This window comes from Cyclospora cayetanensis, unplaced genomic scaffold, assembly GCF_002999335.1.
Source record: "Cyclospora cayetanensis isolate NF1_C8 unplaced genomic scaffold, CcayRef3 CcayRef3_contig_125, whole genome shotgun sequence".
NCBI lineage: Eukaryota > Apicomplexa > Conoidasida > Eucoccidiorida > Eimeriidae > Cyclospora > Cyclospora cayetanensis.
The window spans coordinates 103,188-111,602 of NW_020312065.1; the positions used below are offsets into that span (position 1 = coordinate 103,188).

At 50.7% G+C, this 8,415-nt stretch overlaps 1 pseudogene; it reads right to left on the bottom strand.

The window, feature by feature from the left end:
* Positions 1-1,125: 1,125 nt before the first annotated feature.
* LOC34623910 lies at positions 1,126-8,128 on the bottom strand (annotated as a pseudogene).
* Positions 8,129-8,415: the final 287 nt, after the last annotated feature.

Here is an 8,415-nt window from a genome sequence, read left to right on the forward strand (position 1 = left end):
GCAAGGTATGACGTATTCCCTCGAAATTTGGGAGCTGTCACAATCCAACATATCTTTGTTATTTTCCGCTATGCCTCCTCTCCAGGAGTTCGGGTAGCTCAGGGTTTCGTCGTACCTACAATTTCACTTATGCACCCCTTTTGTGCATTACGGCATCATGCCTTTGATTGACTTTAGAACAACCGAACTTCGGTTCAGGAACATTCAAATGCGTATTTTGGTTCACATTTGAAGTCCAAACATTAACTCTAACATTACACACTGACCAACGAGGTGAGAGCCCTGTTATATGCTCAAAAATAAGCCAATTGAGTCTTTGTGAAGATACGGGCGTTCTGCGAATCGTTGCCTGGCTGATTGCCTTCCCTCAATTGATCTTAACCTCACGATTTTGTCCACTGAAGAGGCATGCAGCAAGATTGGCTGTATTGCACAACGTGATGTACATGGATTGGAGTCACTGCAGGTAGATTGGGATAAAGACACTTGAGCATTCTGGAATCAAGAAATTACTGAAGTCCTAAGTACCTTGCAAATCTGACAATATAAACAGTCTTATCATCACGAGCGATGTAGTACCGCCTTCACATGCGGTGTCCCTAACTTGCCTCCAGGTGACAAATATGTAGATGCCTTATGAGCAGATCAAAGGACAGAAGATCCGAACTAGTAAAATGCAGTAACTGCCAAGGCCGATCCACCCAAATATATTTACCGTTACGACTGCATAGTCAACCTCACGGTCTTCTGTATCCCTCCACGGTGCTAAACCGGTAGCAACATATCTAAAAAGCCGAACTAGTGCTAGAGTTGCCCCGTGTAGTCTGGATGATAAATGGCATGCACGCACAACAATGCCGTTTTAGCTAGTGATTCTAGTGACGTCGATTAGAACCACATGCTATACGCTACGAACTATGTAGCTGCTGAGGCTTTTGCGAAGTCTGAAGACTTCCCTGTCGAACTGGATGTTGCAGCGCAGCTCCGCGGGTGGATAGGGGTCGCCATGCAGTCACAAGCCATGTTTTCTTTATGAGGCCCCATTAGCCGGATTTGTCTGAAGTAGAATGTGATGAGAAGAAGGAAGGCAATACATTGATAGCTTTAAAAAGGGCGGAGGTAATGCTACACTAAAATTAGGGTAGCTCGATTGCAAATTTGTGGCCACACACCCTCTTGCGCTTTAAGAAAAGCCTCTCCACCCACAACAACAAGCTGGCGCTTGGCGCGAGTCAGCGAGACGCACAAGTGGTGGGGACATGTAAGAAACCCTGAAGCACCAGAAGGCATGCTTCGCTGTTCGAGGACACCGTTCTGCGAGGTTGCTAGCATCCTCACGAAAGAAAAATAACTTCCCGGTCAGATCCTCGAAAAGCGTCAACATTTGAAACTTGCACCAAATCTGCCAACTTTTTTGGCAGGACACGAAAATGCTGCTGCCTGACTTCAGTCACCTGAGCACGATAGAAGCAGATGAAACCGACATCCTGCGGGCCAAGCTGCGGCACTTGAGGGCGCCAGATTTCCTCAGGGTTCGTTGATTCTCCCGTGCAAATACGCAGCGCAAAGCTGACGAGACTGGCTACTGCCGCTATATCTGGTACATTGACAAACAAACACCCTGCTCTTGAGCCCCTGCTTTTTTGGACAACTGCTACGCATAAGGCGACCCCCATAAAGGAACGGGAGGTTGCCTCTGCGCAGCACTGACGCCACGAGTAAGGCAAGAGCCGTAAAATAGGTCTGATGCAAGCTGTCCAAGATATGGGTGGCAACGATACTGTATATGCATCTAAAGGGATTGAAAAAATGAGTCTCCACAAGATTGATGGACCCGGTAAAGGTCTGCATACTTGCCCTCTCCACCAACGCGTAGCGAAGCACTTGGCCCCAACGTTTCATCAGCACCTAGTGGCACTGACAGGCGGAGGAGACGAGTGAAAAAGGGAGGAAGAAAGTGCTGCTAGTGGACCTAGCAGCCTGGTGACTGGTGGAAGCTGGGGAATGTCGCCCAAAAAAAGGCAACTCACGGGCCGAGCACACGTCAGCACAGCTGCTGCCAATGGCTCTGCAACTTGGGAGGCTTCGCCCGTCAGAATAAGTGGAAGAACATTCCCTGTCGCGACTCTCTGGGCAGCCTCTGTAGACTCGCCACCAAAACAAATGCCACTACTGACCAGCAGGCTGCACGTCGTCGCCAAGATGCGCCGGCGCTTCCACTGCTGCAGCACAGAAAATAGCATTTTGTACGTGGGTGCAAATAAAAACAACAAGGATTATGAGCACTGTGACATGATGCTCTTCGACTTCTTAGCGGAATGAAATGCACGCAGTCATCTTGCCTGACGTTACTTCAAGAGCGATGTGTACTACCAACCACGTCCGCTCCACGGGGGATGGCGTATTCACGAGAAGACAGCTATTATTTTCAGTCGCCTAATTGCATAGAAGGTGGGAAGATGCCACAATTTATGTCTGCGAGAGGCCTTTTCGCCATGACCACGTGGCGTGAACGGACATCCGAGCCATCAAGAAGCTTAGTCAATATGCTCTGGGACTCCTGAACCACCGTACTGCGGATAGCGCTGCTGCTTACGGCATAGGGCAACAGTGCTGGTTGCATCTCCGACAAATGGCCAAAACGCGCAAAGTTGCAAAACTCAAACTGTTCCAGCAGCCGCAGCAACACGCCATCCACGGCAGCATTCGTTGCGCAGACCAAACGAATACCCCTGGCTTTTCGCCCCATCTAAAAGCCTGCATTATATGCGCAAGATAAGAGTTACAGTAGCTGAAATAATAACAAATCGCCTGACTTGGAAAGGTCACTCACGATCGGGTTTACGAATGTTGTTTTCAACGATACGTAGCATGAAGTGCTTGGGAGCGACAATAAAAGCAGATGCAGTGAAGGCCCCTACCTGCATAGGCGTGCCAGGCATGCTGAAAGAAGAGTGGTCGCTCCTCCTCTAAAGACACCTTGAACAAGCAAATAGGGTGGAGATGACGGAGGCGTACATGCGGCTACGGCCTTCAGATATGGCCCAATAACGGAGAGGCAAACGGGGCCCTCCAATTTATGGGCCGTGCCTGCTACCAAAAGACGAGCAGGAGCGGCGCGAGGGGTAATCTGTTGCCCAGAGTCAGATTCTTTACTCGCTGAGGCTTTGTACTGCGAAGAAGGAAGCACAGGAGATGCCACTCGCTCTGCAAAGGCAGGCGTGACTGAAGGTTCAGTGCCAGCAGTGGGCAGAGTCAGGGAGCAAAGAGCACTATCCAGCCCCCCATATCGCGTAGCGTTTCCGACTTCCTGCCATTGGAGCCTTCTTGTAATGGCATGCCTCAGCCAATACTGGGAATTGCCTGCTCAAGAAGTTTATGGCTCTGTGGACGGCTGTCAGCCAGAACATCTGAAAATCAAAAGGGTTTTGATAACCTCTTGAATTCTTGGTTGGTGAGCGCTGCGGACCTGATACCGAGGCTAGTCTCGCCACAGAAGGAAGCGCCGCTTAGAAGGACTGTGCACCTCTCAGGCGTTACAGATGTATCTGCAGGCCTTTTAGCCGTCGAAGCTGAATGCTCGCCATGAAGGGAGCTGGGTGAACTTGCGTACTCTGCCGGCATTTGTTCACTTGGTTGCAAACTGTGTATTCTGTGGATCCTTCTTAGAGGATTTCCCCTCTTTCAAGAGAACGATGCTCTAGGCGGGGTGCAAATGGACGCCCGCCGTCCGTGTAGCTGAACCAGCGTGCAGCAGCACGAACGTACAGAGAACCTTCCTTATTTTTGTTGCTCAAGTCCTGCACACGCAAAGCAGCACTGTTGATAGCCGCGAATCGCTCTAGTACCATGAACCTACCTAATGACCCCAAGACGCTTTAAAGTCGAAAGCGTTCAGGAACTTGCCTTAGACCGTACATCACTGCGTGACTACTCACCAGCTCAAGAAGCTGCTGGATTGCAGCGTCTGCGCCTATGCTGGCATTGGCCTGTCCGTCGTGCGAGCCAAAACCAATAATTCGGGCAGTGCAAGCGTCACCAAGTTCCCAAGTAGCCGCACTGGGGCACTTCGGTGAAATAATATTCTTTCCCACCAACCCATTAAGGGCAATCTTGGCCTAAGACCAACCGTAAACCCTAAAAGCAACACATGAGCACCCCATAGTGCATGAGTTGTTCGGAAAGCAACCTCCTTTACGGCTTCCCAATAGGAGCGGAGAGTAGGCTCCAGCGGTAGAATAGGCGCGAGTAGCAGACGGTGCCAACGATGCCGTTGATGCACCTATTTGCGCTGCGCGCTTGGGCAAAGGGGCGTAAAACGCTTGTGACGCAACTTCATAAGTCGCTGACAAGCTTCAATCAAGAAAAACTCATCTTGAAAGTGTCCACCCCACAGAGCCCGCACTCTACCGATGGCCTGGCATCCTCCCCGCAGAATCTGTCTAATGTGTAGTAGCAGAGGCGGTAGGAGCCGCATCGCGGCCCTCTTAAACTGGTCGTCCGAGAAACGAAGCAGGGGCAGTGCGACGGAATTCTGGGTAGTGGGCCAGGGCCCTGTGACAGAAACCCTGATGCACTGGGAGTGCGGGTTGACTCCCCGCCACAAGCTGCGGGCTAAAACCACCTTTGCCCAATCGTCAAACCAGTCTGAGCGGAGGAGATAGAATTGGAGAAGCTGCAATAGTGCTCACACGTACTTCGACCCCAGTATGCAGCTTGTTGAGACCTTCTCTGATTGAGATCCAAGTGGAACGGTTTGCTTGTTCCTTAACATGACACCAGGTTACCACCGGTGGCGAGGGCCCAGATGTCGTTGCGATCGAGGCATTCTTTCATCAATGCCATCGAATCGAGAGTATGTCTGCTTTAGCCTGTGATGGCCTCCTGGTTGGGGCTGCGTTAGACCCAGCAGGATGCTGGCATCCGACAATCAAGGAGGAGGCCTGTTCCTGTCGCTGAAGTATCGCAGCACTCATCGTCCTTTGAGGAGTCATTCTGGCTGCGCTCGTCGCTTGTTGAGACACTGGACATCTCAGAGGACAGGTGTCGCTTTTTGCGGTGGCGGCGTCGGTGCTGCTGCTGCCTCACTTCTTGCCTGCGTTGTATCTGCTCCGCAGCATGGCCAGCAGCATCAGTATCCCAAGCTCGTTCTCAAGGTCATGACCATTGAGGAATCCCGATACAAATACGTACCCCTACATAGACTGAGTGCGCCAAACGCTCCTAAGTCGGCTTTTGTTTGAAGTAACAACAGCAAAACACACAATTGACTCTGCACAAAATGTACAAGCAACGGCGGATGCAGTGCTTCCTGCCACCCACGGATTGCATGTTTCCGTGCCCAGAAATTCAGCAGCTGAACTTAGAAGCTTTTTGTGCTCTCTGTGAACTGCCAGGTAAACCATGTGCGTTTCTATATCATGTATGGGGCCGGGGGCATCTCAAACAAAGTAATAAGAATCTGAGGCTATTCAACAGCCTCGACAAGCCAGATGAGCAACGCACTTCATCTATTCTTTGCCTGGCTTCATAAAATTTCTCGCCATCAGCACGAAAATTGGCACCTTATATGAAAAAAATCCTGTCTCTCGCTGCGCTGCAGAGCCTGCGGTCACAACAGGAAGACTAGTAAACTCGCCAGCCTACATCCTTCAATGAAATAGTGGGACAAAAGACAGAAGCACCTTAAAAAACGTATGGACTCCTCTCAGATTTGGATTAGATATGAGTCTGCTCAGCATACGGCTGGGCGCCAAACTGCCAAATGCCATAAAGTTCCAGGCTACTCGGCATAAAGGCCTACTGCTGCTTCTGCTGCCGAAATCAAGAGCAAAGCCAGTCAGTGCAGTTTGCAAAGACACAACGATGGAATTGAAGTATTGCAGTGTGAGCTGTCTGGCGCTCAAGGCCTCCTCGTTGAAAGACAACGGCCGGATAACATGGCTGGCAACTTCATCAGCTGTCTAGAGAAGCACATGTACACCCACAGTGTATACAGTATCGTTTAGTACATTGAGAAACCAGCTATCATCGGTTTCAAAAACGCTTGTCTCGGATGCGTCAAGCCCGTGACTAAGATGACGCATGAATACTGTGTGTGTCCCTTTCTCACATTAAAGGGAAGTGGCCCCTCCTTTGTCGTGCAAAAGGTGATTGGGACAAGATCTGCCAAGTTCTTAAGCTGTGCATTTTGAGGAAGCTCTTCAGCTACTAGCAGGAGAGGCTGGTGCTGTGGTGGACAACTTAATGTGATCCCTCTGCCTGTCGTTCGGTCAAGGTGCTACAGCGACGTTTCTGTTGAAGCGACAGCAGCAGCTGCTCCTGCTGACCCTGAGGCTTCATGAACACTTTAGCTGCTTAACTCCTTGCCAGACATGTGCCACTGCGGACTACCGTAGCAGCAGCTGGGTCTACCCTGGGAAAGCGATACCATTCAGCATAGCCTGCTGTTGTCCACAAGGCCGCATGGGTACGGTCTGTGCGTGTCCTAGACTGTTGTTCCCATTCGCGCTGTTGATCCTACTGTAAGAAGGCATGCTTTCACCACCAAGAGCAAGAAAGCGGCTTCCGCCTGCGAGGCTGCGCGTAGAGGTGAAGAAGCTGCGATATAAGCGAGTACCTGCAAGGTTGTGTTGCGTATGTGCTGTTGCTGTACCTCCACTGCCTGGGATCACGGAGTTGCATCCATCAGCGTCGGCTGCGCCATGAGTCGCATCGCCAATACATGCAGGTGTGGCACGCTTCTAAAGACATGCCGTGTCTTTTTCAGGAAGCGGAGTTTGGCTGGGAGACGGATAATTGGTACCCGACGGATGATGCCTCTCCCTACTAGGCACGGGCCGAGCTTGGTGCCAGCTGGAGTCAGTTTGCATAGTGAGTTCAGAAGGGGATCTTTCACCAAGAATGAGAGCAGACAGGCCAGCTCCCTTCACGTGCTAAGCGCAGAAGATGGCTAGCCTATGTTGTGCTGAATAGCATGCTGAAAAGATGTGGAATGTCATGGTTACTCTTGCTGGAAGAGTCCCAGCACCGTGTGCACTGTATGGTAGAATAGCAAGGACATGTTTGCAACAGGACTGCACGCGCTCCATTCATAACGCAAGCAACCTCTGAGGCCACAGGCTCGGTGATCCTTCGTGGTTCCTCCAATAAGCTGCTAGCTGGGAGCACGGTATCCTCATAAATAGCATTACTGCTCTTGTGATTACGAGAGGCAGTCCGGCTCAACTCATCTTCACTAGGCATAGGAGGCAGAAGACCGGCATCTTTATATCGAGGCCCCTTGAGGTTTATGGGACAGGGCGGCCGGACACCGCCGGGACGGAAGAGTCCCCCAGGCAGACGTCGTCTGAGGAGAGGCTCGCTGCTGGGTCCAATTGCAGTGGTATTTCGTAATATCTGCGAAGTGGAACATTGAGGTACCACCACCTGAGCTGGTTGCCGCTGATGCATAAACTGTTGCTGCCCACGAAAGGGTTGCGGGCGACCGAGTAGTTGTACCAAATGAACGTCGAACTCGATTTCTTGTCTGAGAAAATAGTCACACATTCACAATACTGCACGACACACTGATAGTGCATCTAGAGCTCACCAGACCTTCGTTTCGCAGCTCATTTTCCCTTTCGGTGCCCGCAGCCAGAGGAGTTAAAGTGCTTTGCACCGTGCGAGCTTTCGTTGAAGGGCATATGGAATGTTATGGTTTTGAACTGCTGTCCAGGGCTCTTTAGAAACATGGCCTGGCAGTGGAATGGGAACGCATCTTCCCGGTCCAGTCATGCACCATCATTCAGCAGAAAACCCGCAGAATATTTGAGCAGTAGACACTGTTTGCACGTGTTCGGCTGCGGAAGATGGCAGTCGGAATATGCAGCAAATGCTTGCTGTCGCCCGAATGCCGCAATTTGCTGGCTTACTTTGCAACGGTAGAAGGGGCAGAAGGGGGGATTCGCCACTCCTCCAAGGGATCACTGGTAGTGCTGGCCCCTTCAGGATACAGCTTCAAAACGATCCAGCCCCTCACGAGGCAGCAAGTACAGATACCATCGCGCCAAACCTTGTGTTTTTTGTGCTTCTGGGATGTGTATACGCACTCAGTGGAGAAGTCAATCCATTGCGATGGCCGATCCATTACATCCGGAAATCTACAATATACTTACATAATCCTCAGCACTCTCGATATGGGGGAAAAGCAGTTATGCTGGAGCTGTTGCTTATGTGGCAGTTTCCTCCTTTGCTGTACCGCAACCGATACAACGTAGATATTGTGCACTAACAATTGTAGGCCGCTATAAAAAGGCCTCGACTCTATTTACTCCTGTTTCCAATTACATAAAATAGTTCGATTTTATTGAAAGCGATCTCAGTTTCTGCCTTGAATTAATCTAGTGTGACTCCAACAAGCCCCGTAGGACCGAT